This window comes from Pseudorasbora parva, unplaced genomic scaffold, assembly GCF_024679245.1.
Source record: "Pseudorasbora parva isolate DD20220531a unplaced genomic scaffold, ASM2467924v1 scaffold_61, whole genome shotgun sequence".
Classification (NCBI taxonomy): Eukaryota; Metazoa; Chordata; class Actinopteri; order Cypriniformes; family Gobionidae; genus Pseudorasbora; species Pseudorasbora parva.
In genome coordinates this window covers 44,284-71,860 of record NW_027125110.1, presented here as the reverse complement: position 1 = coordinate 71,860, position 27,577 = coordinate 44,284, and the positions used below count along the sequence as shown (strand labels likewise).

Below are 27,577 nucleotides of genomic sequence, written 5' to 3'. Positions count from 1 at the left end.
GAGACGCATGCCTCGGATTCGAAGGTTGCGCTGGCGAAATTTTCGGGTATTTGGGATTTTGTGAAAAACCTACTTTTGCACACTAGTCCTAGGTCTTTTGCCCGATCTGGCCCAAACCAGTGCAGAAAGATTCTCTGGAGTCTGACTGTCCGTCCAGATCGGAAAAAAAGTGGGAATTTCGATTCAGCTTGGCGGCGGCAGGCCGAAACCTACGGGCTGGGCGAGGCGGGGTTTGCTAGAACGGCTATAGCTCTTGGACGGAACGAGACAATTTCACCCAAGCCGGTACACCCGTGCACGGGCTCAGTCTGGGGTCAGGCGAGAAAGGACGCGGTGAATGGCCACCTAGTGGCGCTTTAAAATGAAAAAGCAACAACATGAGAGCGGCTATAGGCGAACGTATGTCGCGTGCTTTTTCACAGCACGCGCACGAGACAGTCGTACCATACGACAGAAAACCTCCATCCGAACAACTTTGCCTTTGGGACCACTGCTGTCAATCAACTCGTCCGTTGAATATCAAAGTTTGTGGGAAAAACCACATTCGGCAAACCGGTCGCAGGTTTCGACAACCTCGATGAAAACAAACGCAGTTCAGTTCTCTGAACTCTCCGGGTCACTGGCTGACACAGCAGAAAGAGACAGAAACATAACAAAACTGGTGCAACTTCACCCTTTGGGGCAGTGGGCGGCGCCACAAGCGTCAAGAACCGCACGCTTTTTCCCTCCACGCTATCTGCTTTTAACCAGTGTGTACAGGGGAGAGCGCGAACGCAGTCCCCCACTACCATAAATTATGCAGTCGAGATTCCCACATTTGGGGAATTCGCAGGGGTCAGCACAACCGGAGTGCAATGGCCGAGCCTCACCCTGGGTGAACCACCTTCCTGATCATGGTGTCTCCCCTGCCAGGTAAGTATGAGTTGCCTGGCCTCCAGGCAGAGGCGCCCTATCCCCCTTCGCCATCCTCAAACACGGTGACCTTCCCCTCCCCCAAGAAAAGGAAGGACGGGGCACCTTCCATTGCTTGACTGCTGCGTGCGTGCGTGCGTGACCTTGATTTGAATCAGGTGTCCCTAATCCATCCAACACAAACCCCTGATTCGACTCGTCAGCTCGTTGGTAAAGACTCTCAAATAAGAGGGACATCAAAAAACGTGCTGTGACGGTGATGAGTCAGCCGGCCGGCAACCGACGCTTTTGTTCTTCTTTTTTCCCTATGCTCATATGACCGCAGCTTGCTGCTTTCTCTGTGGCACGGTCATCGTTGCGTCACCTCATCGTCATTCTGTATGCGCTTCCTGCGTATTTCTGTATTCTCTGACAAAATTCCAGTGGTGTTGTTGGTTCTTCTATTAGTCACAACAATTCGCAGTCCCCAAAAAGGGGAAGCACACCGTTCCTGGAGGCACTGCAATACCAGGTCGATGCGTGGAGTGGACGGAGCAAGCCCCGGTTCCGGCTCCATGTGCCAAAAATCAATTTAATATGCAGTCCCCGGATAGGGGACGTATCAGATATTAAACTGATAAGAACAGATACTACACTTGATCTTAGCCAAAAGGCCGAGAAGCGATGACACAATGACGCAGCGGCAGGGGAGCCGGCAAAGGCGACGCCCATCTGGGAAGCGGTGAGGGGGGGAGGGTTGGCAAAGGCCTTACGTCGTAGAGACCTGAAACTTTGAGGGATGGTACTAGCCACTCGCTCTACAACATCACCAAGGCTGGCCCCCCGATGGGCCCGGCACGAAATGGCTCGTAGCTCCCAAACCGCACGCCGCAGAACCAAGTGTCTTATATCATCGGAATCCTTGGCTCGAGCCGAGCGAGACGCATGCCTCGGATTCGAAGGTTGCGCTGGCGAAATTTTCGGGTATTTGGGATTTTGTGAAAAACCTACTTTTGCACACTAGTCCTAGGTCTTTTGCCCGATCTGGCCCAAACCAGTGCAGAAAGATTCTCTGGAGTCTGACTGTCCGTCCAGATCGGAAAAAAAGTGGGAATTTCGATTCAGCTTGGCGGCGGCAGGCCGAAACCTACGGGCTGGGCGAGGCGGGGTCTGCTAGAACGGCTATAGCTCTTGGACGGAACGAGACAATTTCACCCAAGCCGGTACACCCGTGCACGGGCTCAGTCTGGGGTCAGGCGAGAAAGGACGCGGTGAATGGCCACCTAGTGGCGCTTTAAAATGAAAAAGCAACAACATGAGAGCGGCTATAGGCGAACGTATGTCGCGTGCTTTTTCACAGCACGCGCACGAGACAGTCGTACCATACGACAGAAAACCTCCATCCGAACAACTTTGCCTTTGGGACCACTGCTGTCAATCAACTCGTCCGTTGAATATCAAAGTTTGTGGGAAAAACCACATTCGGCAAACCGGTCGCAGGTTTCGACAACCTCGATGAAAACAAACGCAGTTCAGTTCTCTGAACTCTCCGGGTCACTGGCTGACACAGCAGAAAGAGACAGAAACATAACAAAACTGGTGCAACTTCACCCTTTGGGGCAGTGGGCGGCGCCACAAGCGTCAAGAACCGCACGCTTTTTCCCTCCACGCTATCTGCTTTTAACCAGTGTGTACAGGGGAGAGCGCGAACGCAGTCCCCCACTACCATAAATTATGCAGTCGAGATTCCCACATTTGGGGAATTCGCAGGGGTCAGCACAACCGGAGTGCAATGGCCGAGCCTCGCCCTGGGTGAACCACCTTCCTGATCATGGTGTCTCCCCTGCCAGGTAAGTATGAGTTGCCTGGCCTCCAGGCAGAGGCGCCCTATCCCCCTTCGCCATCCTCAAACACGGTGACCTTCCCCTCCCCCAAGAAAAGGAAGGACGGGGCACCTTCCATTGCTTGACTGCTGCGTGCGTGCGTGCGTGACCTTGATTTGAATCAGGTGTCCCTAATCCATCCAACACAAACCCCTGATTCGACTCGTCAGCTCGTTGGTAAAGACTCTCAAATAAGAGGGACATCAAAAAACGTGCTGTGACGGTGATGAGTCAGCCGGCCGGCAACCGACGCTTTTGTTCTTCTTTTTTCCCTATGCTCATATGACCGCAGCTTGCTGCTTTCTCTGTGGCACGGTCATCGTTGCGTCACCTCATCGTCATTCTGTATGCGCTTCCTGCGTATTTCTGTATTCTCTGACAAAATTCCAGTGGTGTTGTTGGTTCTTCTATTAGTCACAACAATTCGCAGTCCCCAAAAAGGGGAAGCACACCGTTCCTGGAGGCACTGCAATACCAGGTCGATGCGTGGAGTGGACGGAGCAAGCCCCGGTTCCGGCTCCATGTGCCAAAAATCAATTTAATATGCAGTCCCCGGATAGGGGACGTATCAGATATTAAACTGATAAGAACAGATACTACACTTGATCTTAGCCAAAAGGCCGAGAAGCGATGACACAATGACGCAGCGGCAGGGGAGCCGGCAAAGGCGACGCCCATCTGGGAAGCGGTGAGGGGGGGAGGGTTGGCAAAGGCCTTACGTCGTAGAGACCTGAAACTTTGAGGGATGGTACTAGCCACTCGCTCTACAACATCACCAAGGCTGGCCCCCCGATGGGCCCGGCACGAAATGGCTCGTAGCTCCCAAACCGCACGCCGCAGAACCAAGTGTCTTATATCATCGGAATCCTTGGCTCGAGCCGAGCGAGACGCATGCCTCGGATTCGAAGGTTGCGCTGGCGAAATTTTCGGGTATTTGGGATTTTGTGAAAAACCTACTTTTGCACACTAGTCCTAGGTCTTTTGCCCGATCTGGCCCAAACCAGTGCAGAAAGATTCTCTGGAGTCTGACTGTCCGTCCAGATCGGAAAAAAAGTGGGAATTTCGATTCAGCTTGGCGGCGGCAGGCCGAAACCTACGGGCTGGGCGAGGCGGGGTCTGCTAGAACGGCTATAGCTCTTGGACGGAACGAGACAATTTCACCCAAGCCGGTACACCCGTGCACGGGCTCAGTCTGGGGTCAGGCGAGAAAGGACGCGGTGAATGGCCACCTAGTGGCGCTTTAAAATGAAAAAGCAACAACATGAGAGCGGCTATAGGCGAACGTATGTCGCGTGCTTTTTCACAGCACGCGCACGAGACAGTCGTACCATACGACAGAAAACCTCCATCCGAACAACTTTGCCTTTGGGACCACTGCTGTCAATCAACTCGTCCGTTGAATATCAAAGTTTGTGGGAAAAACCACATTCGGCAAACCGGTCGCAGGTTTCGACAACCTCGATGAAAACAAACGCAGTTCAGTTCTCTGAACTCTCCGGGTCACTGGCTGACACAGCAGAAAGAGACAGAAACATAACAAAACTGGTGCAACTTCACCCTTTGGGGCAGTGGGCGGCGCCACAAGCGTCAAGAACCGCACGCTTTTTCCCTCCACGCTATCTGCTTTTAACCAGTGTGTACAGGGGAGAGCGCGAACGCAGTCCCCCACTACCATAAATTATGCAGTCGAGATTCCCACATTTGGGGAATTCGCAGGGGTCAGCACAACCGGAGTGCAATGGCCGAGCCTCGCCCTGGGTGAACCACCTTCCTGATCATGGTGTCTCCCCTGCCAGGTAAGTATGAGTTGCCTGGCCTCCAGGCAGAGGCGCCCTATCCCCCTTCGCCATCCTCAAACACGGTGACCTTCCCCTCCCCCAAGAAAAGGAAGGACGGGGCACCTTCCATTGCTTGACTGCTGCGTGCGTGCGTGCGTGACCTTGATTTGAATCAGGTGTCCCTAATCCATCCAACACAAACCCCTGATTCGACTCATCAGCTCGTTGGTAAAGACTCTCAAATAAGAGGGACATCAAAAAACGTGCTGTGACGGTGATGAGTCAGCCGGCCGGCAACCGACGCTTTTGTTCTTCTTTTTTCCCTATGCTCATATGACCGCAGCTTGCTGCTTTCTCTGTGGCACGGTCATCGTTGCGTCACCTCATCGTCATTCTGTATGCGCTTCCTGCGTATTTCTGTATTCTCTGACAAAATTCCAGTGGTGTTGTTGGTTCTTCTATTAGTCACAACAATTCGCAGTCCCCAAAAAGGGGAAGCACACCGTTCCTGGAGGCACTGCAATACCAGGTCGATGCGTGGAGTGGACGGAGCAAGCCCCGGTTCCGGCTCCATGTGCCAAAAATCAATTTAATATGCAGTCCCCGGATAGGGGACGTATCAGATATTAAACTGATAAGAACAGATACTACACTTGATCTTAGCCAAAAGGCCGAGAAGCGATGACACAATGACGCAGCGGCAGGGGAGCGGGCAAAGGCGACGCCCATCTGGGAAGCGGTGAGGGGGGGAGGGTTGGCAAAGGCCTTACGTCGTAGAGACCTGAAACTTTGAGGGATGGTACTAGCCACTCGCTCTACAACATCACCAAGGCTGGCCCCCCGATGGGCCCGGCACGAAATGGCTCGTAGCTCCCAAACCGCACGCCGCAGAACCAAGTGTCTTATATCATCGGAATCCTTGGCTCGAGCCGAGCGAGACGCATGCCTCGGATTCGAAGGTTGCGCTGGCGAAATTTTCGGGTATTTGGGATTTTGTGAAAAACCTACTTTTGCACACTAGTCCTAGGTCTTTTGCCCGATCTGGCCCAAACCAGTGCAGAAAGATTCTCTGGAGTCTGACTGTCCGTCCAGATCGGAAAAAAAGTGGGAATTTCGATTCAGCTTGGCGGCGGCAGGCCGAAACCTACGGGCTGGGCGAGGCGGGGTCTGCTAGAACGGCTATAGCTCTTGGACGGAACGAGACAATTTCACCCAAGCCGGTACACCCGTGCACGGGCTCAGTCTGGGGTCAGGCGAGAAAGGACGCGGTGAATGGCCACCTAGTGGCGCTTTAAAATGAAAAAGCAACAACATGAGAGCGGCTATAGGCGAACGTATGTCGCGTGCTTTTTCACAGCACGCGCACGAGACAGTCGTACCATACGACAGAAAACCTCCATCCGAACAACTTTGCCTTTGGGACCACTGCTGTCAATCAACTCGTCCGTTGAATATCAAAGTTTGTGGGAAAAACCACATTCGGCAAACCGGTCGCAGGTTTCGACAACCTCGATGAAAACAAACGCAGTTCAGTTCTCTGAACTCTCCGGGTCACTGGCTGACACAGCAGAAAGAGACAGAAACATAACAAAACTGGTGCAACTTCACCCTTTGGGGCAGTGGGCGGCGCCACAAGCGTCAAGAACCGCACGCTTTTTCCCTCCACGCTATCTGCTTTTAACCAGTGTGTACAGGGGAGAGCGCGAACGCAGTCCCCCACTACCATAAATTATGCAGTCGAGATTCCCACATTTGGGGAATTCGCAGGGGTCAGCACAACCGGAGTGCAATGGCCGAGCCTCACCCTGGGTGAACCACCTTCCTGATCATGGTGTCTCCCCTGCCAGGTAAGTATGAGTTGCCTGGCCTCCAGGCAGAGGCGCCCTATCCCCCTTCGCCATCCTCAAACACGGTGACCTTCCCCTCCCCCAAGAAAAGGAAGGACGGGGCACCTTCCATTGCTTGACTGCTGCGTGCGTGCGTGCGTGACCTTGATTTGAATCAGGTGTCCCTAATCCATCCAACACAAACCCCTGATTCGACTCGTCAGCTCGTTGGTAAAGACTCTCAAATAAGAGGGACATCAAAAAACGTGCTGTGACGGTGATGAGTCAGCCGGCCGGCAACCGACGCTTTTGTTCTTCTTTTTTCCCTATGCTCATATGACCGCAGCTTGCTGCTTTCTCTGTGGCACGGTCATCGTTGCGTCACCTCATCGTCATTCTGTATGCGCTTCCTGCGTATTTCTGTATTCTCTGACAAAATTCCAGTGGTGTTGTTGGTTCTTCTATTAGTCACAACAATTCGCAGTCCCCAAAAAGGGGAAGCACACCGTTCCTGGAGGCACTGCAATACCAGGTCGATGCGTGGAGTGGACGGAGCAAGCCCCGGTTCCGGCTCCATGTGCCAAAAATCAATTTAATATGCAGTCCCCGGATAGGGGACGTATCAGATATTAAACTGATAAGAACAGATACTACACTTGATCTTAGCCAAAAGGCCGAGAAGCGATGACACAATGACGCAGCGGCAGGGGAGCCGGCAAAGGCGACGCCCATCTGGGAAGCGGTGAGGGGGGGAGGGTTGGCAAAGGCCTTACGTCGTAGAGACCTGAAACTTTGAGGGATGGTACTAGCCACTCGCTCTACAACATCACCAAGGCTGGCCCCCCGATGGGCCCGGCACGAAATGGCTCGTAGCTCCCAAACCGCACGCCGCAGAACCAAGTGTCTTATATCATCGGAATCCTTGGCTCGAGCCGAGCGAGACGCATGCCTCGGATTCGAAGGTTGCGCTGGCGAAATTTTCGGGTATTTGGGATTTTGTGAAAAACCTACTTTTGCACACTAGTCCTAGGTCTTTTGCCCGATCTGGCCCAAACCAGTGCAGAAAGATTCTCTGGAGTCTGACTGTCCGTCCAGATCGGAAAAAAAGTGGGAATTTCGATTCAGCTTGGCGGCGGCAGGCCGAAACCTACGGGCTGGGCGAGGCGGGGTCTGCTAGAACGGCTATAGCTCTTGGACGGAACGAGACAATTTCACCCAAGCCGGTACACCCGTGCACGGGCTCAGTCTGGGGTCAGGCGAGAAAGGACGCGGTGAATGGCCACCTAGTGGCGCTTTAAAATGAAAAAGCAACAACATGAGAGCGGCTATAGGCGAACGTATGTCGCGTGCTTTTTCACAGCACGCGCACGAGACAGTCGTACCATACGACAGAAAACCTCCATCCGAACAACTTTGCCTTTGGGACCACTGCTGTCAATCAACTCGTCCGTTGAATATCAAAGTTTGTGGGAAAAACCACATTCGGCAAACCGGTCGCAGGTTTCGACAACCTCGATGAAAACAAACGCAGTTCAGTTCTCTGAACTCTCCGGGTCACTGGCTGACACAGCAGAAAGAGACAGAAACATAACAAAACTGGTGCAACTTCACCCTTTGGGGCAGTGGGCGGCGCCACAAGCGTCAAGAACCGCACGCTTTTTCCCTCCACGCTATCTGCTTTTAACCAGTGTGTACAGGGGAGAGCGCGAACGCAGTCCCCCACTACCATAAATTATGCAGTCGAGATTCCCACATTTGGGGAATTCGCAGGGGTCAGCACAACCGGAGTGCAATGGCCGAGCCTCGCCCTGGGTGAACCACCTTCCTGATCATGGTGTCTCCCCTGCCAGGTAAGTATGAGTTGCCTGGCCTCCAGGCAGAGGCGCCCTATCCCCCTTCGCCATCCTCAAACACGGTGACCTTCCCCTCCCCCAAGAAAAGGAAGGACGGGGCACCTTCCATTGCTTGACTGCTGCGTGCGTGCGTGCGTGACCTTGATTTGAATCAGGTGTCCCTAATCCATCCAACACAAACCCCTGATTCGACTCATCAGCTCGTTGGTAAAGACTCTCAAATAAGAGGGACATCAAAAAACGTGCTGTGACGGTGATGAGTCAGCCGGCCGGCAACCGACGCTTTTGTTCTTCTTTTTTCCCTATGCTCATATGACCGCAGCTTGCTGCTTTCTCTGTGGCACGGTCATCGTTGCGTCACCTCATCGTCATTCTGTATGCGCTTCCTGCGTATTTCTGTATTCTCTGACAAAATTCCAGTGGTGTTGTTGGTTCTTCTATTAGTCACAACAATTCGCAGTCCCCAAAAAGGGGAAGCACACCGTTCCTGGAGGCACTGCAATACCAGGTCGATGCGTGGAGTGGACGGAGCAAGCCCCGGTTCCGGCTCCATGTGCCAAAAATCAATTTAATATGCAGTCCCCGGATAGGGGACGTATCAGATATTAAACTGATAAGAACAGATACTACACTTGATCTTAGCCAAAAGGCCGAGAAGCGATGACACAATGACGCAGCGGCAGGGGAGCCGGCAAAGGCGACGCCCATCTGGGAAGCGGTGAGGGGGGGAGGGTTGGCAAAGGCCTTACGTCGTAGAGACCTGAAACTTTGAGGGATGGTACTAGCCACTCGCTCTACAACATCACCAAGGCTGGCCCCCCGATGGGCCCGGCACGAAATGGCTCGTAGCTCCCAAACCGCACGCCGCAGAACCAAGTGTCTTATATCATCGGAATCCTTGGCTCGAGCCGAGCGAGACGCATGCCTCGGATTCGAAGGTTGCGCTGGCGAAATTTTCGGGTATTTGGGATTTTGTGAAAAACCTACTTTTGCACACTAGTCCTAGGTCTTTTGCCCGATCTGGCCCAAACCAGTGCAGAAAGATTCTCTGGAGTCTGACTGTCCGTCCAGATCGGAAAAAAAGTGGGAATTTCGATTCAGCTTGGCGGCGGCAGGCCGAAACCTACGGGCTGGGCGAGGCGGGGTCTGCTAGAACGGCTATAGCTCTTGGACGGAACGAGACAATTTCACCCAAGCCGGTACACCCGTGCACGGGCTCAGTCTGGGGTCAGGCGAGAAAGGACGCGGTGAATGGCCACCTAGTGGCGCTTTAAAATGAAAAAGCAACAACATGAGAGCGGCTATAGGCGAACGTATGTCGCGTGCTTTTTCACAGCACGCGCACGAGACAGTCGTACCATACGACAGAAAACCTCCATCCGAACAACTTTGCCTTTGGGACCACTGCTGTCAATCAACTCGTCCGTTGAATATCAAAGTTTGTGGGAAAAACCACATTCGGCAAACCGGTCGCAGGTTTCGACAACCTCGATGAAAACAAACGCAGTTCAGTTCTCTGAACTCTCCGGGTCACTGGCTGACACAGCAGAAAGAGACAGAAACATAACAAAACTGGTGCAACTTCACCCTTTGGGGCAGTGGGCGGCGCCACAAGCGTCAAGAACCGCACGCTTTTTCCCTCCACGCTATCTGCTTTTAACCAGTGTGTACAGGGGAGAGCGCGAACGCAGTCCCCCACTACCATAAATTATGCAGTCGAGATTCCCACATTTGGGGAATTCGCAGGGGTCAGCACAACCGGAGTGCAATGGCCGAGCCTCACCCTGGGTGAACCACCTTCCTGATCATGGTGTCTCCCCTGCCAGGTAAGTATGAGTTGCCTGGCCTCCAGGCAGAGGCGCCCTATCCCCCTTCGCCATCCTCAAACACGGTGACCTTCCCCTCCCCCAAGAAAAGGAAGGACGGGGCACCTTCCATTGCTTGACTGCTGCGTGCGTGCGTGCGTGACCTTGATTTGAATCAGGTGTCCCTAATCCATCCAACACAAACCCCTGATTCGACTCGTCAGCTCGTTGGTAAAGACTCTCAAATAAGAGGGACATCAAAAAACGTGCTGTGACGGTGATGAGTCAGCCGGCCGGCAACCGACGCTTTTGTTCTTCTTTTTTCCCTATGCTCATATGACCGCAGCTTGCTGCTTTCTCTGTGGCACGGTCATCGTTGCGTCACCTCATCGTCATTCTGTATGCGCTTCCTGCGTATTTCTGTATTCTCTGACAAAATTCCAGTGGTGTTGTTGGTTCTTCTATTAGTCACAACAATTCGCAGTCCCCAAAAAGGGGAAGCACACCGTTCCTGGAGGCACTGCAATACCAGGTCGATGCGTGGAGTGGACGGAGCAAGCCCCGGTTCCGGCTCCATGTGCCAAAAATCAATTTAATATGCAGTCCCCGGATAGGGGACGTATCAGATATTAAACTGATAAGAACAGATACTACACTTGATCTTAGCCAAAAGGCCGAGAAGCGATGACACAATGACGCAGCGGCAGGGGAGCCGGCAAAGGCGACGCCCATCTGGGAAGCGGTGAGGGGGGGAGGGTTGGCAAAGGCCTTACGTCGTAGAGACCTGAAACTTTGAGGGATGGTACTAGCCACTCGCTCTACAACATCACCAAGGCTGGCCCCCCGATGGGCCCGGCACGAAATGGCTCGTAGCTCCCAAACCGCACGCCGCAGAACCAAGTGTCTTATATCATCGGAATCCTTGGCTCGAGCCGAGCGAGACGCATGCCTCGGATTCGAAGGTTGCGCTGGCGAAATTTTCGGGTATTTGGGATTTTGTGAAAAACCTACTTTTGCACACTAGTCCTAGGTCTTTTGCCCGATCTGGCCCAAACCAGTGCAGAAAGATTCTCTGGAGTCTGACTGTCCGTCCAGATCGGAAAAAAAGTGGGAATTTCGATTCAGCTTGGCGGCGGCAGGCCGAAACCTACGGGCTGGGCGAGGCGGGGTCTGCTAGAACGGCTATAGCTCTTGGACGGAACGAGACAATTTCACCCAAGCCGGTACACCCGTGCACGGGCTCAGTCTGGGGTCAGGCGAGAAAGGACGCGGTGAATGGCCACCTAGTGGCGCTTTAAAATGAAAAAGCAACAACATGAGAGCGGCTATAGGCGAACGTATGTCGCGTGCTTTTTCACAGCACGCGCACGAGACAGTCGTACCATACGACAGAAAACCTCCATCCGAACAACTTTGCCTTTGGGACCACTGCTGTCAATCAACTCGTCCGTTGAATATCAAAGTTTGTGGGAAAAACCACATTCGGCAAACCGGTCGCAGGTTTCGACAACCTCGATGAAAACAAACGCAGTTCAGTTCTCTGAACTCTCCGGGTCACTGGCTGACACAGCAGAAAGAGACAGAAACATAACAAAACTGGTGCAACTTCACCCTTTGGGGCAGTGGGCGGCGCCACAAGCGTCAAGAACCGCATGCTTTTTCCCTCCACGCTATCTGCTTTTAACCAGTGTGTACAGGGGAGAGCGCGAACGCAGTCCCCCACTACCATAAATTATGCAGTCGAGATTCCCACATTTGGGGAATTCGCAGGGGTCAGCACAACCGGAGTGCAATGGCCGAGCCTCGCCCTGGGTGAACCACCTTCCTGATCATGGTGTCTCCCCTGCCAGGTAAGTATGAGTTGCCTGGCCTCCAGGCAGAGGCGCCCTATCCCCCTTCGCCATCCTCAAACACGGTGACCTTCCCCTCCCCCAAGAAAAGGAAGGACGGGGCACCTTCCATTGCTTGACTGCTGCGTGCGTGCGTGCGTGACCTTGATTTGAATCAGGTGTCCCTAATCCATCCAACACAAACCCCTGATTCGACTCATCAGCTCGTTGGTAAAGACTCTCAAATAAGAGGGACATCAAAAAACGTGCTGTGACGGTGATGAGTCAGCCGGCCGGCAACCGACGCTTTTGTTCTTCTTTTTTCCCTATGCTCATATGACCGCAGCTTGCTGCTTTCTCTGTGGCACGGTCATCGTTGCGTCACCTCATCGTCATTCTGTATGCGCTTCCTGCGTATTTCTGTATTCTCTGACAAAATTCCAGTGGTGTTGTTGGTTCTTCTATTAGTCACAACAATTCGCAGTCCCCAAAAAGGGGAAGCACACCGTTCCTGGAGGCACTGCAATACCAGGTCGATGCGTGGAGTGGACGGAGCAAGCCCCGGTTCCGGCTCCATGTGCCAAAAATCAATTTAATATGCAGTCCCCGGATAGGGGACGTATCAGATATTAAACTGATAAGAACAGATACTACACTTGATCTTAGCCAAAAGGCCGAGAAGCGATGACACAATGACGCAGCGGCAGGGGAGCGGGCAAAGGCGACGCCCATCTGGGAAGCGGTGAGGGGGGGAGGGTTGGCAAAGGCCTTACGTCGTAGAGACCTGAAACTTTGAGGGATGGTACTAGCCACTCGCTCTACAACATCACCAAGGCTGGCCCCCCGATGGGCCCGGCACGAAATGGCTCGTAGCTCCCAAACCGCACGCCGCAGAACCAAGTGTCTTATATCATCGGAATCCTTGGCTCGAGCCGAGCGAGACGCATGCCTCGGATTCGAAGGTTGCGCTGGCGAAATTTTCGGGTATTTGGGATTTTGTGAAAAACCTACTTTTGCACACTAGTCCTAGGTCTTTTGCCCGATCTGGCCCAAACCAGTGCAGAAAGATTCTCTGGAGTCTGACTGTCCGTCCAGATCGGAAAAAAAGTGGGAATTTCGATTCAGCTTGGCGGCGGCAGGCCGAAACCTACGGGCTGGGCGAGGCGGGGTCTGCTAGAACGGCTATAGCTCTTGGACGGAACGAGACAATTTCACCCAAGCCGGTACACCCGTGCACGGGCTCAGTCTGGGGTCAGGCGAGAAAGGACGCGGTGAATGGCCACCTAGTGGCGCTTTAAAATGAAAAAGCAACAACATGAGAGCGGCTATAGGCGAACGTATGTCGCGTGCTTTTTCACAGCACGCGCACGAGACAGTCGTACCATACGACAGAAAACCTCCATCCGAACAACTTTGCCTTTGGGACCACTGCTGTCAATCAACTCGTCCGTTGAATATCAAAGTTTGTGGGAAAAACCACATTCGGCAAACCGGTCGCAGGTTTCGACAACCTCGATGAAAACAAACGCAGTTCAGTTCTCTGAACTCTCCGGGTCACTGGCTGACACAGCAGAAAGAGACAGAAACATAACAAAACTGGTGCAACTTCACCCTTTGGGGCAGTGGGCGGCGCCACAAGCGTCAAGAACCGCACGCTTTTTCCCTCCACGCTATCTGCTTTTAACCAGTGTGTACAGGGGAGAGCGCGAACGCAGTCCCCCACTACCATAAATTATGCAGTCGAGATTCCCACATTTGGGGAATTCGCAGGGGTCAGCACAACCGGAGTGCAATGGCCGAGCCTCACCCTGGGTGAACCACCTTCCTGATCATGGTGTCTCCCCTGCCAGGTAAGTATGAGTTGCCTGGCCTCCAGGCAGAGGCGCCCTATCCCCCTTCGCCATCCTCAAACACGGTGACCTTCCCCTCCCCCAAGAAAAGGAAGGACGGGGCACCTTCCATTGCTTGACTGCTGCGTGCGTGCGTGCGTGACCTTGATTTGAATCAGGTGTCCCTAATCCATCCAACACAAACCCCTGATTCGACTCGTCAGCTCGTTGGTAAAGACTCTCAAATAAGAGGGACATCAAAAAACGTGCTGTGACGGTGATGAGTCAGCCGGCCGGCAACCGACGCTTTTGTTCTTCTTTTTTCCCTATGCTCATATGACCGCAGCTTGCTGCTTTCTCTGTGGCACGGTCATCGTTGCGTCACCTCATCGTCATTCTGTATGCGCTTCCTGCGTATTTCTGTATTCTCTGACAAAATTCCAGTGGTGTTGTTGGTTCTTCTATTAGTCACAACAATTCGCAGTCCCCAAAAAGGGGAAGCACACCGTTCCTGGAGGCACTGCAATACCAGGTCGATGCGTGGAGTGGACGGAGCAAGCCCCGGTTCCGGCTCCATGTGCCAAAAATCAATTTAATATGCAGTCCCCGGATAGGGGACGTATCAGATATTAAACTGATAAGAACAGATACTACACTTGATCTTAGCCAAAAGGCCGAGAAGCGATGACACAATGACGCAGCGGCAGGGGAGCGGGCAAAGGCGACGCCCATCTGGGAAGCGGTGAGGGGGGGAGGGTTGGCAAAGGCCTTACGTCGTAGAGACCTGAAACTTTGAGGGATGGTACTAGCCACTCGCTCTACAACATCACCAAGGCTGGCCCCCCGATGGGCCCGGCACGAAATGGCTCGTAGCTCCCAAACCGCACGCCGCAGAACCAAGTGTCTTATATCATCGGAATCCTTGGCTCGAGCCGAGCGAGACGCATGCCTCGGATTCGAAGGTTGCGCTGGCGAAATTTTCGGGTATTTGGGATTTTGTGAAAAACCTACTTTTGCACACTAGTCCTAGGTCTTTTGCCCGATCTGGCCCAAACCAGTGCAGAAAGATTCTCTGGAGTCTGACTGTCCGTCCAGATCGGAAAAAAAGTGGGAATTTCGATTCAGCTTGGCGGCGGCAGGCCGAAACCTACGGGCTGGGCGAGGCGGGGTCTGCTAGAACGGCTATAGCTCTTGGACGGAACGAGACAATTTCACCCAAGCCGGTACACCCGTGCACGGGCTCAGTCTGGGGTCAGGCGAGAAAGGACGCGGTGAATGGCCACCTAGTGGCGCTTTAAAATGAAAAAGCAACAACATGAGAGCGGCTATAGGCGAACGTATGTCGCGTGCTTTTTCACAGCACGCGCACGAGACAGTCGTACCATACGACAGAAAACCTCCATCCGAACAACTTTGCCTTTGGGACCACTGCTGTCAATCAACTCGTCCGTTGAATATCAAAGTTTGTGGGAAAAACCACATTCGGCAAACCGGTCGCAGGTTTCGACAACCTCGATGAAAACAAACGCAGTTCAGTTCTCTGAACTCTCCGGGTCACTGGCTGACACAGCAGAAAGAGACAGAAACATAACAAAACTGGTGCAACTTCACCCTTTGGGGCAGTGGGCGGCGCCACAAGCGTCAAGAACCGCACGCTTTTTCCCTCCACGCTATCTGCTTTTAACCAGTGTGTACAGGGGAGAGCGCGAACGCAGTCCCCCACTACCATAAATTATGCAGTCGAGATTCCCACATTTGGGGAATTCGCAGGGGTCAGCACAACCGGAGTGCAATGGCCGAGCCTCACCCTGGGTGAACCACCTTCCTGATCATGGTGTCTCCCCTGCCAGGTAAGTATGAGTTGCCTGGCCTCCAGGCAGAGGCGCCCTATCCCCCTTCGCCATCCTCAAACACGGTGACCTTCCCCTCCCCCAAGAAAAGGAAGGACGGGGCACCTTCCATTGCTTGACTGCTGCGTGCGTGCGTGCGTGACCTTGATTTGAATCAGGTGTCCCTAATCCATCCAACACAAACCCCTGATTCGACTCGTCAGCTCGTTGGTAAAGACTCTCAAATAAGAGGGACATCAAAAAACGTGCTGTGACGGTGATGAGTCAGCCGGCCGGCAACCGACGCTTTTGTTCTTCTTTTTTCCCTATGCTCATATGACCGCAGCTTGCTGCTTTCTCTGTGGCACGGTCATCGTTGCGTCACCTCATCGTCATTCTGTATGCGCTTCCTGCGTATTTCTGTATTCTCTGACAAAATTCCAGTGGTGTTGTTGGTTCTTCTATTAGTCACAACAATTCGCAGTCCCCAAAAAGGGGAAGCACACCGTTCCTGGAGGCACTGCAATACCAGGTCGATGCGTGGAGTGGACGGAGCAAGCCCCGGTTCCGGCTCCATGTGCCAAAAATCAATTTAATATGCAGTCCCCGGATAGGGGACGTATCAGATATTAAACTGATAAGAACAGATACTACACTTGATCTTAGCCAAAAGGCCGAGAAGCGATGACACAATGACGCAGCGGCAGGGGAGCCGGCAAAGGCGACGCCCATCTGGGAAGCGGTGAGGGGGGGAGGGTTGGCAAAGGCCTTACGTCGTAGAGACCTGAAACTTTGAGGGATGGTACTAGCCACTCGCTCTACAACATCACCAAGGCTGGCCCCCGATGGGCCCGGCACGAAATGGCTCGTAGCTCCCAAACCGCACGCCGCAGAACCAAGTGTCTTATATCATCGGAATCCTTGGCTCGAGCCGAGCGAGACGCATGCCTCGGATTCGAAGGTTGCGCTGGCGAAATTTTCGGGTATTTGGGATTTTGTGAAAAACCTACTTTTGCACACTAGTCCTAGGTCTTTTGCCCGATCTGGCCCAAACCAGTGCAGAAAGATTCTCTGGAGTCTGACTGTCCGTCCAGATCGGAAAAAAAGTGGGAATTTCGATTCAGCTTGGCGGCGGCAGGCCGAAACCTACGGGCTGGGCGAGGCGGGGTCTGCTAGAACGGCTATAGCTCTTGGACGGAACGAGACAATTTCACCCAAGCCGGTACACCCGTGCACGGGCTCAGTCTGGGGTCAGGCGAGAAAGGACGCGGTGAATGGCCACCTAGTGGCGCTTTAAAATGAAAAAGCAACAACATGAGAGCGGCTATAGGCGAACGTATGTCGCGTGCTTTTTCACAGCACGCGCACGAGACAGTCGTACCATACGACAGAAAACCTCCATCCGAACAACTTTGCCTTTGGGACCACTGCTGTCAATCAACTCGTCCGTTGAATATCAAAGTTTGTGGGAAAAACCACATTCGGCAAACCGGTCGCAGGTTTCGACAACCTCGATGAAAACAAACGCAGTTCAGTTCTCTGAACTCTCCGGGTCACTGGCTGACACAGCAGAAAGAGACAGAAACATAACAAAACTGGTGCAACTTCACCCTTTGGGGCAGTGGGCGGCGCCACAAGCGTCAAGAACCGCATGCTTTTTCCCTCCACGCTATCTGCTTTTAACCAGTGTGTACAGGGGAGAGCGCGAACGCAGTCCCCCACTACCATAAATTATGCAGTCGAGATTCCCACATTTGGGGAATTCGCAGGGGTCAGCACAACCGGAGTGCAATGGCCGAGCCTCGCCCTGGGTGAACCACCTTCCTGATCATGGTGTCTCCCCTGCCAGGTAAGTATGAGTTGCCTGGCCTCCAGGCAGAGGCGCCCTATCCCCCTTCGCCATCCTCAAACACGGTGACCTTCCCCTCCCCCAAGAAAAGGAAGGACGGGGCACCTTCCATTGCTTGACTGCTGCGTGCGTGCGTGCGTGACCTTGATTTGAATCAGGTGTCCCTAATCCATCCAACACAAACCCCTGATTCGACTCGTCAGCTCGTTGGTAAAGACTCTCAAATAAGAGGGACATCAAAAAACGTGCTGTGACGGTGATGAGTCAGCCGGCCGGCAACCGACGCTTTTGTTCTTCTTTTTTCCCTATGCTCATATGACCGCAGCTTGCTGCTTTCTCTGTGGCACGGTCATCGTTGCGTCACCTCATCGTCATTCTGTATGCGCTTCCTGCGTATTTCTGTATTCTCTGACAAAATTCCAGTGGTGTTGTTGGTTCTTCTATTAGTCACAACAATTCGCAGTCCCCAAAAAGGGGAAGCACACCGTTCCTGGAGGCACTGCAATACCAGGTCGATGCGTGGAGTGGACGGAGCAAGCCCCGGTTCCGGCTCCATGTGCCAAAAATCAATTTAATATGCAGTCCCCGGATAGGGGACGTATCAGATATTAAACTGATAAGAACAGATACTACACTTGATCTTAGCCAAAAGGCCGAGAAGCGATGACACAATGACGCAGCGGCAGGGGAGCGGGCAAAGGCGACGCCCATCTGGGAAGCGGTGAGGGGGGGAGGGTTGGCAAAGGCCTTACGTCGTAGAGACCTGAAACTTTGAGGGATGGTACTAGCCACTCGCTCTACAACATCACCAAGGCTGGCCCCCCGATGGGCCCGGCACGAAATGGCTCGTAGCTCCCAAACCGCACGCCGCAGAACCAAGTGTCTTATATCATCGGAATCCTTGGCTCGAGCCGAGCGAGACGCATGCCTCGGATTCGAAGGTTGCGCTGGCGAAATTTTCGGGTATTTGGGATTTTGTGAAAAACCTACTTTTGCACACTAGTCCTAGGTCTTTTGCCCGATCTGGCCCAAACCAGTGCAGAAAGATTCTCTGGAGTCTGACTGTCCGTCCAGATCGGAAAAAAAGTGGGAATTTCGATTCAGCTTGGCGGCGGCAGGCCGAAACCTACGGGCTGGGCGAGGCGGGGTCTGCTAGAACGGCTATAGCTCTTGGACGGAACGAGACAATTTCACCCAAGCCGGTACACCCGTGCACGGGCTCAGTCTGGGGTCAGGCGAGAAAGGACGCGGTGAATGGCCACCTAGTGGCGCTTTAAAATGAAAAAGCAACAACATGAGAGCGGCTATAGGCGAACGTATGTCGCGTGCTTTTTCACAGCACGCGCACGAGACAGTCGTACCATACGACAGAAAACCTCCATCCGAACAACTTTGCCTTTGGGACCACTGCTGTCAATCAACTCGTCCGTTGAATATCAAAGTTTGTGGGAAAAACCACATTCGGCAAACCGGTCGCAGGTTTCGACAACCTCGATGAAAACAAACGCAGTTCAGTTCTCTGAACTCTCCGGGTCACTGGCTGACACAGCAGAAAGAGACAGAAACATAACAAAACTGGTGCAACTTCACCCTTTGGGGCAGTGGGCGGCGCCACAAGCGTCAAGAACCGCACGCTTTTTCCCTCCACGCTATCTGCTTTTAACCAGTGTGTACAGGGGAGAGCGCGAACGCAGTCCCCCACTACCATAAATTATGCAGTCGAGATTCCCACATTTGGGGAATTCGCAGGGGTCAGCACAACCGGAGTGCAATGGCCGAGCCTCGCCCTGGGTGAACCACCTTCCTGATCATGGTGTCTCCCCTGCCAGGTAAGTATGAGTTGCCTGGCCTCCAGGCAGAGGCGCCCTATCCCCCTTCGCCATCCTCAAACACGGTGACCTTCCCCTCCCCCAAGAAAAGGAAGGACGGGGCACCTTCCATTGCTTGACTGCTGCGTGCGTGCGTGCGTGACCTTGATTTGAATCAGGTGTCCCTAATCCATCCAACACAAACCCCTGATTCGACTCGTCAGCTCGTTGGTAAAGACTCTCAAATAAGAGGGACATCAAAAAACGTGCTGTGACGGTGATGAGTCAGCCGGCCGGCAACCGACGCTTTTGTTCTTCTTTTTTCCCTATGCTCATATGACCGCAGCTTGCTGCTTTCTCTGTGGCACGGTCATCGTTGCGTCACCTCATCGTCATTCTGTATGCGCTTCCTGCGTATTTCTGTATTCTCTGACAAAATTCCAGTGGTGTTGTTGGTTCTTCTATTAGTCACAACAATTCGCAGTCCCCAAAAAGGGGAAGCACACCGTTCCTGGAGGCACTGCAATACCAGGTCGATGCGTGGAGTGGACGGAGCAAGCCCCGGTTCCGGCTCCATGTGCCAAAAATCAATTTAATATGCAGTCCCCGGATAGGGGACGTATCAGATATTAAACTGATAAGAACAGATACTACACTTGATCTTAGCCAAAAGGCCGAGAAGCGATGACACAATGACGCAGCGGCAGGGGAGCCGGCAAAGGCGACGCCCATCTGGGAAGCGGTGAGGGGGGGAGGGTTGGCAAAGGCCTTACGTCGTAGAGACCTGAAACTTTGAGGGATGGTACTAGCCACTCGCTCTACAACATCACCAAGGCTGGCCCCCCGATGGGCCCGGCACGAAATGGCTCGTAGCTCCCAAACCGCACGCCGCAGAACCAAGTGTCTTATATCATCGGAATCCTTGGCTCGAGCCGAGCGAGACGCATGCCTCGGATTCGAAGGTTGCGCTGGCGAAATTTTCGGGTATTTGGGATTTTGTGAAAAACCTACTTTTGCACACTAGTCCTAGGTCTTTTGCCCGATCTGGCCCAAACCAGTGCAGAAAGATTCTCTGGAGTCTGACTGTCCGTCCAGATCGGAAAAAAAGTGGGAATTTCGATTCAGCTTGGCGGCGGCAGGCCGAAACCTACGGGCTGGGCGAGGCGGGGTCTGCTAGAACGGCTATAGCTCTTGGACGGAACGAGACAATTTCACCCAAGCCGGTACACCCGTGCACGGGCTCAGTCTGGGGTCAGGCGAGAAAGGACGCGGTGAATGGCCACCTAGTGGCGCTTTAAAATGAAAAAGCAACAACATGAGAGCGGCTATAGGCGAACGTATGTCGCGTGCTTTTTCACAGCACGCTCACGAGACAGTCGTACCATACGACAGAAAACCTCCATCCGAACAACTTTGCCTTTGGGACCACTGCTGTCAATCAACTCGTCCGTTGAATATCAAAGTTTGTGGGAAAAACCACATTCGGCAAACCGGTCGCAGGTTTCGACAACCTCGATGAAAACAAACGCAGTTCAGTTCTCTGAACTCTCCGGGTCACTGGCTGACACAGCAGAAAGAGACAGAAACATAACAAAACTGGTGCAACTTCACCCTTTGGGGCAGTGGGCGGCGCCACAAGCGTCAAGAACCGCACGCTTTTTCCCTCCACGCTATCTGCTTTTAACCAGTGTGTACAGGGGAGAGCGCGAACGCAGTCCCCCACTACCATAAATTATGCAGTCGAGATTCCCACATTTGGGGAATTCGCAGGGGTCAGCACAACCGGAGTGCAATGGCCGAGCCTCGCCCTGGGTGAACCACCTTCCTGATCATGGTGTCTCCCCTGCCAGGTAAGTATGAGTTGCCTGGCCTCCAGGCAGAGGCGCCCTATCCCCCTTCGCCATCCTCAAACACGGTGACCTTCCCCTCCCCCAAGAAAAGGAAGGACGGGGCACCTTCCATTGCTTGACTGCTGCGTGCGTGCGTGCGTGACCTTGATTTGAATCAGGTGTCCCTAATCCATCCAACACAAACCCCTGATTCGACTCGTCAGCTCGTTGGTAAAGACTCTCAAATAAGAGGGACATCAAAAAACGTGCTGTGACGGTGATGAGTCAGCCGGCCGGCAACCGACGCTTTTGTTCTTCTTTTTTCCCTATGCTCATATGACCGCAGCTTGCTGCTTTCTCTGTGGCACGGTCATCGTTGCGTCACCTCATCGTCATTCTGTATGCGCTTCCTGCGTATTTCTGTATTCTCTGACAAAATTCCAGTGGTGTTGTTGGTTCTTCTATTAGTCACAACAATTCGCAGTCCCCAAAAAGGGGAAGCACACCGTTCCTGGAGGCACTGCAATACCAGGTCGATGCGTGGAGTGGACGGAGCAAGCCCCGGTTCCGGCTCCATGTGCCAAAAATCAATTTAATATGCAGTCCCCGGATAGGGGACGTATCAGATATTAAACTGATAAGAACAGATACTACACTTGATCTTAGCCAAAAGGCCGAGAAGCGATGACACAATGACGCAGCGGCAGGGGAGCCGGCAAAGGCGACGCCCATCTGGGAAGCGGTGAGGGGGGGAGGGTTGGCAAAGGCCTTACGTCGTAGAGACCTGAAACTTTGAGGGATGGTACTAGCCACTCGCTCTACAACATCACCAAGGCTGGCCCCCCGATGGGCCCGGCACGAAATGGCTCGTAGCTCCCAAACCGCACGCCGCAGAACCAAGTGTCTTATATCATCGGAATCCTTGGCTCGAGCCGAGCGAGACGCATGCCTCGGATTCGAAGGTTGCGCTGGCGAAATTTTCGGGTATTTGGGATTTTGTGAAAAACCTACTTTTGCACACTAGTCCTAGGTCTTTTGCCCGATCTGGCCCAAACCAGTGCAGAAAGATTCTCTGGAGTCTGACTGTCCGTCCAGATCGGAAAAAAAGTGGGAATTTCGATTCAGCTTGGCGGCGGCAGGCCGAAACCTACGGGCTGGGCGAGGCGGGGTCTGCTAGAACGGCTATAGCTCTTGGACGGAACGAGACAATTTCACCCAAGCCGGTACACCCGTGCACGGGCTCAGTCTGGGGTCAGGCGAGAAAGGACGCGGTGAATGGCCACCTAGTGGCGCTTTAAAATGAAAAAGCAACAACATGAGAGCGGCTATAGGCGAACGTATGTCGCGTGCTTTTTCACAGCACGCGCACGAGACAGTCGTACCATACGACAGAAAACCTCCATCCGAACAACTTTGCCTTTGGGACCACTGCTGTCAATCAACTCGTCCGTTGAATATCAAAGTTTGTGGGAAAAACCACATTCGGCAAACCGGTCGCAGGTTTCGACAACCTCGATGAAAACAAACGCAGTTCAGTTCTCTGAACTCTCCGGGTCACTGGCTGACACAGCAGAAAGAGACAGAAACATAACAAAACTGGTGCAACTTCACCCTTTGGGGCAGTGGGCGGCGCCACAAGCGTCAAGAACCGCACGCTTTTTCCCTCCACGCTATCTGCTTTTAACCAGTGTGTACAGGGGAGAGCGCGAACGCAGTCCCCCACTACCATAAATTATGCAGTCGAGATTCCCACATTTGGGGAATTCGCAGGGGTCAGCACAACCGGAGTGCAATGGCCGAGCCTCGCCCTGGGTGAACCACCTTCCTGATCATGGTGTCTCCCCTGCCAGGTAAGTATGAGTTGCCTGGCCTCCAGGCAGAGGCGCCCTATCCCCCTTCGCCATCCTCAAACACGGTGACCTTCCCCTCCCCCAAGAAAAGGAAGGACGGGGCACCTTCCATTGCTTGACTGCTGCGTGCGTGCGTGACCTTGATTTGAATCAGGTGTCCCTAATCCATCCAACACAAACCCCTGATTCGACTCATCAGCTCGTTGGTAAAGACTCTCAAATAAGAGGGACATCAAAAAACGTGCTGTGACGGTGATGAGTCAGCCGGCCGGCAACCGACGCTTTTGTTCTTCTTTTTTCCCTATGCTCATATGACCGCAGCTTGCTGCTTTCTCTGTGGCACGGTCATCGTTGCGTCACCTCATCGTCATTCTGTATGCGCTTCCTGCGTATTTCTGTATTCTCTGACAAAATTCCAGTGGTGTTGTTGGTTCTTCTATTAGTCACAACAATTCGCAGTCCCCAAAAAGGGGAAGCACACCGTTCCTGGAGGCACTGCAATACCAGGTCGATGCGTGGAGTGGACGGAGCAAGCCCCGGTTCCGGCTCCATGTGCCAAAAATCAATTTAATATGCAGTCCCCGGATAGGGGACGTATCAGATATTAAACTGATAAGAACAGATACTACACTTGATCTTAGCCAAAAGGCCGAGAAGCGATGACACAATGACGCAGCGGCAGGGGAGCCGGCAAAGGCGACGCCCATCTGGGAAGCGGTGAGGGGGGGAGGGTTGGCAAAGGCCTTACGTCGTAGAGACCTGAAACTTTGAGGGATGGTACTAGCCACTCGCTCTACAACATCACCAAGGCTGGCCCCCCGATGGGCCCGGCACGAAATGGCTCGTAGCTCCCAAACCGCACGCCGCAGAACCAAGTGTCTTATATCATCGGAATCCTTGGCTCGAGCCGAGCGAGACGCATGCCTCGGATTCGAAGGTTGCGCTGGCGAAATTTTCGGGTATTTGGGATTTTGTGAAAAACCTACTTTTGCACACTAGTCCTAGGTCTTTTGCCCGATCTGGCCCAAACCAGTGCAGAAAGATTCTCTGGAGTCTGACTGTCCGTCCAGATCGGAAAAAAAGTGGGAATTTCGATTCAGCTTGGCGGCGGCAGGCCGAAACCTACGGGCTGGGCGAGGCGGGGTCTGCTAGAACGGCTATAGCTCTTGGACGGAACGAGACAATTTCACCCAAGCCGGTACACCCGTGCACGGGCTCAGTCTGGGGTCAGGCGAGAAAGGACGCGGTGAATGGCCACCTAGTGGCGCTTTAAAATGAAAAAGCAACAACATGAGAGCGGCTATAGGCGAACGTATGTCGCGTGCTTTTTCACAGCACGCTCACGAGACAGTCGTACCATACGACAGAAAACCTCCATCCGAACAACTTTGCCTTTGGGACCACTGCTGTCAATCAACTCGTCCGTTGAATATCAAAGTTTGTGGGAAAAACCACATTCGGCAAACCGGTCGCAGGTTTCGACAACCTCGATGAAAACAAACGCAGTTCAGTTCTCTGAACTCTCCGGGTCACTGGCTGACACAGCAGAAAGAGACAGAAACATAACAAAACTGGTGCAACTTCACCCTTTGGGGCAGTGGGCGGCGCCACAAGCGTCAAGAACCGCACGCTTTTTCCCTCCACGCTATCTGCTTTTAACCAGTGTGTACAGGGGAGAGCGCGAACGCAGTCCCCCACTACCATAAATTATGCAGTCGAGATTCCCACATTTGGGGAATTCGCAGGGGTCAGCACAACCGGAGTGCAATGGCCGAGCCTCGCCCTGGGTGAACCACCTTCCTGATCATGGTGTCTCCCCTGCCAGGTAAGTATGAGTTGCCTGGCCTCCAGGCAGAGGCGCCCTATCCCCCTTCGCCATCCTCAAACACGGTGACCTTCCCCTCCCCCAAGAAAAGGAAGGACGGGGCACCTTCCATTGCTTGACTGCTGCGTGCGTGCGTGCGTGACCTTGATTTGAATCAGGTGTCCCTAATCCATCCAACACAAACCCCTGATTCGACTCGTCAGCTCGTTGGTAAAGACTCTCAAATAAGAGGGACATCAAAAAACGTGCTGTGACGGTGATGAGTCAGCCGGCCGGCAACCGACGCTTTTGTTCTTCTTTTTTCCCTATGCTCATATGACCGCAGCTTGCTGCTTTCTCTGTGGCACGGTCATCGTTGCGTCACCTCATCGTCATTCTGTATGCGCTTCCTGCGTATTTCTGTATTCTCTGACAAAATTCCAGTGGTGTTGTTGGTTCTTCTATTAGTCACAACAATTCGCAGTCCCCAAAAAGGGGAAGCACACCGTTCCTGGAGGCACTGCAATACCAGGTCGATGCGTGGAGTGGACGGAGCAAGCCCCGGTTCCGGCTCCATGTGCCAAAAATCAATTTAATATGCAGTCCCCGGATAGGGGACGTATCAGATATTAAACTGATAAGAACAGATACTACACTTGATCTTAGCCAAAAGGCCGAGAAGCGATGACACAATGACGCAGCGGCAGGGGAGCCGGCAAAGGCGACGCCCATCTGGGAAGCGGTGAGGGGGGGAGGGTTGGCAAAGGCCTTACGTCGTAGAGACCTGAAACTTTGAGGGATGGTACTAGCCACTCGCTCTACAACATCACCAAGGCTGGCCCCCCGATGGGCCCGGCACGAAATGGCTCGTAGCTCCCAAACCGCACGCCGCAGAACCAAGTGTCTTATATCATCGGAATCCTTGGCTCGAGCCGAGCGAGACGCATGCCTCGGATTCGAAGGTTGCGCTGGCGAAATTTTCGGGTATTTGGGATTTTGTGAAAAACCTACTTTTGCACACTAGTCCTAGGTCTTTTGCCCGATCTGGCCCAAACCAGTGCAGAAAGATTCTCTGGAGTCTGACTGTCCGTCCAGATCGGAAAAAAAGTGGGAATTTCGATTCAGCTTGGCGGCGGCAGGCCGAAACCTACGGGCTGGGCGAGGCGGGGTCTGCTAGAACGGCTATAGCTCTTGGACGGAACGAGACAATTTCACCCAAGCCGGTACACCCGTGCACGGGCTCAGTCTGGGGTCAGGCGAGAAAGGACGCGGTGAATGGCCACCTAGTGGCGCTTTAAAATGAAAAAGCAACAACATGAGAGCGGCTATAGGCGAACGTATGTCGCGTGCTTTTTCACAGCACGCGCACGAGACAGTCGTACCATACGACAGAAAACCTCCATCCGAACAACTTTGCCTTTGGGACCACTGCTGTCAATCAACTCGTCCGTTGAATATCAAAGTTTGTGGGAAAAACCACATTCGGCAAACCGGTCGCAGGTTTCGACAACCTCGATGAAAACAAACGCAGTTCAGTTCTCTGAACTCTCCGGGTCACTGGCTGACACAGCAGAAAGAGACAGAAACATAACAAAACTGGTGCAACTTCACCCTTTGGGGCAGTGGGCGGCGCCACAAGCGTCAAGAACCGCACGCTTTTTCCCTCCACGCTATCTGCTTTTAACCAGTGTGTACAGGGGAGAGCGCGAACGCAGTCCCCCACTACCATAAATTATGCAGTCGAGATTCCCACATTTGGGGAATTCGCAGGGGTCAGCACAACCGGAGTGCAATGGCCGAGCCTCGCCCTGGGTGAACCACCTTCCTGATCATGGTGTCTCCCCTGCCAGGTAAGTATGAGTTGCCTGGCCTCCAGGCAGAGGCGCCCTATCCCCCTTCGCCATCCTCAAACACGGTGACCTTCCCCTCCCCCAAGAAAAGGAAGGACGGGGCACCTTCCATTGCTTGACTGCTGCGTGCGTGCGTGACCTTGATTTGAATCAGGTGTCCCTAATCCATCCAACACAAACCCCTGATTCGACTCATCAGCTCGTTGGTAAAGACTCTCAAATAAGAGGGACATCAAAAAACGTGCTGTGACGGTGATGAGTCAGCCGGCCGGCAACCGACGCTTTTGTTCTTCTTTTTTCCCTATGCTCATATGACCGCAGCTTGCTGCTTTCTCTGTGGCACGGTCATCGTTGCGTCACCTCATCGTCATTCTGTATGCGCTTCCTGCGTATTTCTGTATTCTCTGACAAAATTCCAGTGGTGTTGTTGGTTCTTCTATTAGTCACAACAATTCGCAGTCCCCAAAAAGGGGAAGCACACCGTTCCTGGAGGCACTGCAATACCAGGTCGATGCGTGGAGTGGACGGAGCAAGCCCCGGTTCCGGCTCCATGTGCCAAAAATCAATTTAATATGCAGTCCCCGGATAGGGGACGTATCAGATATTAAACTGATAAGAACAGATACTACACTTGATCTTAGCCAAAAGGCCGAGAAGCGATGACACAATGACGCAGCGGCAGGGGAGCCGGCAAAGGCGACGCCCATCTGGGAAGCGGTGAGGGGGGGAGGGTTGGCAAAGGCCTTACGTCGTAGAGACCTGAAACTTTGAGGGATGGTACTAGCCACTCGCTCTACAACATCACCAAGGCTGGCCCCCCGATGGGCCCGGCACGAAATGGCTCGTAGCTCCCAAACCGCACGCCGCAGAACCAAGTGTCTTATATCATCGGAATCCTTGGCTCGAGCCGAGCGAGACGCATGCCTCGGATTCGAAGGTTGCGCTGGCGAAATTTTCGGGTATTTGGGATTTTGTGAAAAACCTACTTTTGCACACTAGTCCTAGGTCTTTTGCCCGATCTGGCCCAAACCAGTGCAGAAAGATTCTCTGGAGTCTGACTGTCC

At 53.3% G+C, this 27,577-nt stretch overlaps 30 non-coding genes across 30 annotated transcripts; all 30 read right to left on the bottom strand.

Annotated features, from left to right (window-relative positions):
- Positions 1–756: 756 nt before the first annotated feature.
- Positions 757–920, bottom strand: LOC137068217 (U1 spliceosomal RNA). Its single transcript, XR_010903916.1, has one exon. It is a non-coding gene; the product is annotated as a U1 spliceosomal RNA (small nuclear RNA).
- Positions 921–1,386: 466 nt separating this feature from the next.
- LOC137068237 (U2 spliceosomal RNA) lies at positions 1,387–1,577 on the bottom strand. The gene has a single exon (XR_010903935.1). It is a non-coding gene; the product is annotated as a U2 spliceosomal RNA (small nuclear RNA).
- Positions 1,578–2,585: 1,008 nt separating this feature from the next.
- LOC137068297 (U1 spliceosomal RNA) lies at positions 2,586–2,749 on the bottom strand. The gene has a single exon (XR_010903991.1). It is a non-coding gene; the product is annotated as a U1 spliceosomal RNA (small nuclear RNA).
- Positions 2,750–3,215: 466 nt separating this feature from the next.
- LOC137068236 (U2 spliceosomal RNA) lies at positions 3,216–3,406 on the bottom strand. Its single transcript, XR_010903934.1, has one exon. It is a non-coding gene; the product is annotated as a U2 spliceosomal RNA (small nuclear RNA).
- A 1,008-nt stretch (positions 3,407–4,414) lies between these two features.
- On the bottom strand, positions 4,415–4,578 carry LOC137068296 (U1 spliceosomal RNA). The gene has a single exon (XR_010903990.1). It is a non-coding gene; the product is annotated as a U1 spliceosomal RNA (small nuclear RNA).
- Positions 4,579–5,044: 466 nt separating this feature from the next.
- Positions 5,045–5,235, bottom strand: LOC137068234 (U2 spliceosomal RNA). The gene has a single exon (XR_010903933.1). It is a non-coding gene; the product is annotated as a U2 spliceosomal RNA (small nuclear RNA).
- A 1,008-nt stretch (positions 5,236–6,243) lies between these two features.
- Positions 6,244–6,407, bottom strand: LOC137068205 (U1 spliceosomal RNA). The gene has a single exon (XR_010903905.1). It is a non-coding gene; the product is annotated as a U1 spliceosomal RNA (small nuclear RNA).
- Positions 6,408–6,873: 466 nt separating this feature from the next.
- On the bottom strand, positions 6,874–7,064 carry LOC137068233 (U2 spliceosomal RNA). Its single transcript, XR_010903932.1, has one exon. It is a non-coding gene; the product is annotated as a U2 spliceosomal RNA (small nuclear RNA).
- A 1,008-nt stretch (positions 7,065–8,072) lies between these two features.
- On the bottom strand, positions 8,073–8,236 carry LOC137068295 (U1 spliceosomal RNA). Its single transcript, XR_010903989.1, has one exon. It is a non-coding gene; the product is annotated as a U1 spliceosomal RNA (small nuclear RNA).
- Positions 8,237–8,702: 466 nt separating this feature from the next.
- Positions 8,703–8,893, bottom strand: LOC137068232 (U2 spliceosomal RNA). Its single transcript, XR_010903931.1, has one exon. It is a non-coding gene; the product is annotated as a U2 spliceosomal RNA (small nuclear RNA).
- A 1,008-nt stretch (positions 8,894–9,901) lies between these two features.
- LOC137068193 (U1 spliceosomal RNA) lies at positions 9,902–10,065 on the bottom strand. Its single transcript, XR_010903894.1, has one exon. It is a non-coding gene; the product is annotated as a U1 spliceosomal RNA (small nuclear RNA).
- A 466-nt stretch (positions 10,066–10,531) lies between these two features.
- Positions 10,532–10,722, bottom strand: LOC137068231 (U2 spliceosomal RNA). Its single transcript, XR_010903930.1, has one exon. It is a non-coding gene; the product is annotated as a U2 spliceosomal RNA (small nuclear RNA).
- Positions 10,723–11,730: 1,008 nt separating this feature from the next.
- LOC137068294 (U1 spliceosomal RNA) lies at positions 11,731–11,894 on the bottom strand. The gene has a single exon (XR_010903988.1). It is a non-coding gene; the product is annotated as a U1 spliceosomal RNA (small nuclear RNA).
- A 466-nt stretch (positions 11,895–12,360) lies between these two features.
- LOC137068230 (U2 spliceosomal RNA) lies at positions 12,361–12,551 on the bottom strand. The gene has a single exon (XR_010903929.1). It is a non-coding gene; the product is annotated as a U2 spliceosomal RNA (small nuclear RNA).
- Positions 12,552–13,559: 1,008 nt separating this feature from the next.
- On the bottom strand, positions 13,560–13,723 carry LOC137068303 (U1 spliceosomal RNA). The gene has a single exon (XR_010903996.1). It is a non-coding gene; the product is annotated as a U1 spliceosomal RNA (small nuclear RNA).
- A 466-nt stretch (positions 13,724–14,189) lies between these two features.
- LOC137068228 (U2 spliceosomal RNA) lies at positions 14,190–14,380 on the bottom strand. The gene has a single exon (XR_010903927.1). It is a non-coding gene; the product is annotated as a U2 spliceosomal RNA (small nuclear RNA).
- A 1,008-nt stretch (positions 14,381–15,388) lies between these two features.
- On the bottom strand, positions 15,389–15,552 carry LOC137068291 (U1 spliceosomal RNA). Its single transcript, XR_010903985.1, has one exon. It is a non-coding gene; the product is annotated as a U1 spliceosomal RNA (small nuclear RNA).
- Positions 15,553–16,018: 466 nt separating this feature from the next.
- On the bottom strand, positions 16,019–16,209 carry LOC137068227 (U2 spliceosomal RNA). The gene has a single exon (XR_010903926.1). It is a non-coding gene; the product is annotated as a U2 spliceosomal RNA (small nuclear RNA).
- A 1,007-nt stretch (positions 16,210–17,216) lies between these two features.
- Positions 17,217–17,380, bottom strand: LOC137068293 (U1 spliceosomal RNA). The gene has a single exon (XR_010903987.1). It is a non-coding gene; the product is annotated as a U1 spliceosomal RNA (small nuclear RNA).
- A 466-nt stretch (positions 17,381–17,846) lies between these two features.
- On the bottom strand, positions 17,847–18,037 carry LOC137068226 (U2 spliceosomal RNA). Its single transcript, XR_010903925.1, has one exon. It is a non-coding gene; the product is annotated as a U2 spliceosomal RNA (small nuclear RNA).
- A 1,008-nt stretch (positions 18,038–19,045) lies between these two features.
- Positions 19,046–19,209, bottom strand: LOC137068292 (U1 spliceosomal RNA). The gene has a single exon (XR_010903986.1). It is a non-coding gene; the product is annotated as a U1 spliceosomal RNA (small nuclear RNA).
- Positions 19,210–19,675: 466 nt separating this feature from the next.
- On the bottom strand, positions 19,676–19,866 carry LOC137068225 (U2 spliceosomal RNA). The gene has a single exon (XR_010903924.1). It is a non-coding gene; the product is annotated as a U2 spliceosomal RNA (small nuclear RNA).
- Positions 19,867–20,874: 1,008 nt separating this feature from the next.
- Positions 20,875–21,038, bottom strand: LOC137068289 (U1 spliceosomal RNA). Its single transcript, XR_010903984.1, has one exon. It is a non-coding gene; the product is annotated as a U1 spliceosomal RNA (small nuclear RNA).
- A 466-nt stretch (positions 21,039–21,504) lies between these two features.
- Positions 21,505–21,695, bottom strand: LOC137068223 (U2 spliceosomal RNA). The gene has a single exon (XR_010903923.1). It is a non-coding gene; the product is annotated as a U2 spliceosomal RNA (small nuclear RNA).
- A 1,008-nt stretch (positions 21,696–22,703) lies between these two features.
- On the bottom strand, positions 22,704–22,867 carry LOC137068288 (U1 spliceosomal RNA). The gene has a single exon (XR_010903983.1). It is a non-coding gene; the product is annotated as a U1 spliceosomal RNA (small nuclear RNA).
- A 462-nt stretch (positions 22,868–23,329) lies between these two features.
- Positions 23,330–23,520, bottom strand: LOC137068222 (U2 spliceosomal RNA). The gene has a single exon (XR_010903921.1). It is a non-coding gene; the product is annotated as a U2 spliceosomal RNA (small nuclear RNA).
- Positions 23,521–24,528: 1,008 nt separating this feature from the next.
- LOC137068287 (U1 spliceosomal RNA) lies at positions 24,529–24,692 on the bottom strand. The gene has a single exon (XR_010903982.1). It is a non-coding gene; the product is annotated as a U1 spliceosomal RNA (small nuclear RNA).
- Positions 24,693–25,158: 466 nt separating this feature from the next.
- LOC137068221 (U2 spliceosomal RNA) lies at positions 25,159–25,349 on the bottom strand. The gene has a single exon (XR_010903920.1). It is a non-coding gene; the product is annotated as a U2 spliceosomal RNA (small nuclear RNA).
- A 1,008-nt stretch (positions 25,350–26,357) lies between these two features.
- Positions 26,358–26,521, bottom strand: LOC137068286 (U1 spliceosomal RNA). Its single transcript, XR_010903981.1, has one exon. It is a non-coding gene; the product is annotated as a U1 spliceosomal RNA (small nuclear RNA).
- A 462-nt stretch (positions 26,522–26,983) lies between these two features.
- Positions 26,984–27,174, bottom strand: LOC137068220 (U2 spliceosomal RNA). The gene has a single exon (XR_010903919.1). It is a non-coding gene; the product is annotated as a U2 spliceosomal RNA (small nuclear RNA).
- Positions 27,175–27,577: the final 403 nt, after the last annotated feature.